The sequence below is a fragment of the Gigantopelta aegis genome, unplaced genomic scaffold (genome assembly GCF_016097555.1).
Source record: "Gigantopelta aegis isolate Gae_Host unplaced genomic scaffold, Gae_host_genome ctg6539_pilon_pilon, whole genome shotgun sequence".
Lineage (NCBI taxonomy): Eukaryota > Metazoa > Mollusca > Gastropoda > Neomphalida > Peltospiridae > Gigantopelta > Gigantopelta aegis.
Window position 1 is genome coordinate 1 of NW_024535104.1, and position 3,718 is coordinate 3,718.

Sequence of the window (3,718 nt, forward strand, 5' to 3'; positions counted from 1 at the left end):
AGATATTCACATTTACTCTACAATGTGCTAATCCAGAAATTGAAGCAAAACTGGCAATTTGGCATAAATATGTTAACCTACGGCAGTTATAGGTGCTTGGGTTCATAATCAACAAAAGTTCTACCAGGTTATGATATAAACATTCATGCTCCTGTGAATGTAGGTTTAACATATCAGTATCGTGCACCTACTTCTCTAAAAGTAGTCCAAAGTTGTGTGAAGCAAAAGACCAAAAAAGAAACGTGTTTTTACTATTAGTCGCTATTTTAAAATCAACATTCGATGGGAATACTGAAAATATTTTGTTAATCCTTTTCATTTCATTATGATAATAATCATGATAATTATAACATTTTCTTTATTTGTTGATATATGTATATAAACATATAGTACAGTATATGAGGTTACTAATAATTAAAGGCAGCTTTCGTTTATCCTGAGGACAAAGTAGGAGGTATGTTGTTTGTTTACTGATATGTACATATGGTGGTCATGGGTAAGTTTTGTTATGTAATTTAATTGGTGTATAGATTATACCACTGAGGTTGAGGTAGATGAGTGATTTTATACACTGATGGCTGCAAGCCAAAGGTGGCAAGTTTAGTCTACATAATGTATTAATTGTACGTGATTACCAAGTGTAAAACCAACTCTCAAAAGGTACATCGGATTTATGAATTTCGGTAGTATGATAATTACTGAAGTGTGCACAATTGATGAGGTAGTAATAAAAGGAAGTAGTGAAGATTTACAGAAAGCAATTGAGGATGTATCAGATGGCAAGTTATCAACTAGAACAGCATCAACTAAATACAATATACCATAATCACAAAACATGACAACACAAACTCTAAAAGTCAAAGAAATATCCAGAAACTGTAAAGGTTCCTCGTCACTCAGATTAACTGAAACAAGAGCATAACTGTTATGGGGCTATACAAATGACTGAATAGGGTGTGGTCAATCTAGAAAGCAAATACAATGATGGTGAAATAAACAACGTGATTGTACTGGTAGGACTAATATTTTCCCCCCCCCCTTTATTACCATAATCAGCCAGGAAGGATGGTGGTATGCTTTTGTGGAGCACCCGCTTTGAGGTGAATTTATGAACACAAACAAGCCTTACAAGCGTGTAGAGCCACCTGCATGCACAGAGCAAAGTCAATGTATAATTGGTACAATGACTATTAAAGTTCTCTTTCTAATGACATACTACGATAATTAGCTAGAATTTGGACTGTGATGAAAAGCAGCTTTTTTACTGTGCCATAAGTCTGGGAATGAAGTAGTTGACATCTTGTGGAGCCAAAGATGTTTACGATGCTACTAGTAGTATCAAAACACAAATATTGACATTATAGTTTGTATACGCAGCAATTCACAATGCATATTTTTTCCAGGGTAAGATTTGCATATAACCCAATGGAAGATGTGTGGATATATAGAGGATACCTTCATAAGTTATCTAACAAGTGGATCACCCAAGAATTGTTCTATGAAGGCTTACTAAACATTTTCATGAAGTAGTTATACCTCTGATTGTCTTGTTTGTCTTCTTGTAGATGGTCACATATCACATGTGCACATATGACCAAGAAACACCAAAACTTCTTGTAAAGAAAATGATACTATGTTTTTTTATTGCCTTCCAGCTCAGATAACACGCCATTAGATGTCCTCCTTAAAGAAGTACCATTGTCAATGCTTTCAATAAAGCAGACATTTACCTGACAAACAAAATAGTATGATTAGTATTCATAGAGCGAGGGACCATGGATCCCCCCCCCCCCCCCCCACCCCCCCCCCCCCCAAAAAAAAATATGTTAGTTAAAGCTTGATGTTGGGTTGTAGTTTCAACTATTTATCATAAATTAATCAATGAAGTATAATGTTTACAATTTTTGCGAATTCTATGGTTTCTTGTCCTGAAAAAACAACCTTAAATTTTCTATAACTACTGTAATATCAATATACAAGTGTCATAGTATAGGTTACAAGTCTGCTGGCCCTGACGTCCCCATCCCTCCCCCCAGAAAACAATTATCTATGAACCCCTGATAATGTTGATGAGCACAGTTGCTATCATCCACAAATCAGTAACCTACAAATGAGAGGACTTTTGACAAAAGAAACAGTCCATTGCCAATAGCTAGCAATCTAACAGTATTTGAAAGATATTTTATTTAACATAAGAAAAAAAATCAAATAAAAAAAGCACTCATTACCTCTGTCAGATTCTCACAAACAAGAGACAGTATATCAAAGAGCCAATATGAGTTTTGCTCTAGGGGTATCACTGCTATAGGGTGTATTATTATTAATTGGCCTATCATTCTCTTATTGGTGGTGTGACGTGTAAAGGTATATTTGAGATGGGTGCAAATGAACAATCTTGAATGAGAGGGTAGCAAGAACAAATGTGATTGAGGTGCATGCATGACAGGAGAATTTTCTTGCTTGAAACATTAGCAGCCAAGTGTAAAAAGAATTGAGCAGCTATGTGTGAACAAAGAAAGCTTCCACACAGGCTGCCATACAGTCACAGTGCACACATATCACCACCATACCATCCATTTTAGCAGCAACCCTGCCTTAACAGGAGGCACTGATAGCCTCTGAGAGTGCTTGATCTTTGCTGTGACCAAGAGCTTGTCATGGAATAGCAGAAACTTTGATGTTTAGAGACCCAACCATAAACAAATTGTTTGTACCATTCTAAGCTTTTGTAAGCTCTAGGTTCTTGCATAGTATAAGGGCTAGGAGTAGTTATCAAATAGTTGAAAATACCTGACTTCTGGCCAGTTCTAGATCTGCCAATCTAAACTCTCAGTGTCTTGAGCAGCTGAGGTACATTGCGATATAGGGTCTGTAATCCCTCCTAGGCAAAGCTAACTTCTCCTTATAAGAGATTTATTTAACAGACTCTTCTAAGCTGTAAAAGTAGCTTGACAACGATATTTGCTTAGCCACACACTCAAAAGTCCACTTACACCATACACTGAGTTGAATTGACACTCAATAATCAATATGGCTACGTAGAATCGGTTGGTAATTTTGCGGTGACTCTATTTTAAATTAACTGAGTGGCTTGTATGTGTGATGTCATCCATACTGTGGCCAAACTATAACGGATCTCTTCAAGGTAAAACTATTGACCTTGCCAGTGTACCTGGAATGGTTGAGGGCACTCATTAAACGACTAAAAGAGTTGAAAGAGAAGAGTGACACTTCACATGGTTCAAGGATCACGCTTATGAACTTTTTCACTGACCTTCATTACATGGATCAAAAAAGATTGTTGTTAAAAAAATGAGGAGAAAGTGTCATTCCTTCAAAGAGTTTATTGACCCAATGGTTCATTCCAACATACATTCAAAGTGTCATTGATCATATTAATGCAAGAGTTGAATCCACTGACTTAGAATTTTGTCTATGTCTGTATTTTGATCCACGTCACCTTCCAAGTGAAAGAAGAAGAATTATCTACCTATGGTATGGAAAAGATAAAGGTGCTAACAAGTTTTTATGGTACACACCAGAAGCTAAATTCGATGTAAGGAAGCATTTCTCAACATTGATGTAGACCCAGTTGAGGCTGAGTCAGAATGGAAACTGTTTAGAAGAAGCATTTTTAAACAGTATAGCCAGAGATCTTTACATGATTCCTTTCAACATTGACTGGGAAAGATGACATCAAAGCTGGATTTCCAAATTT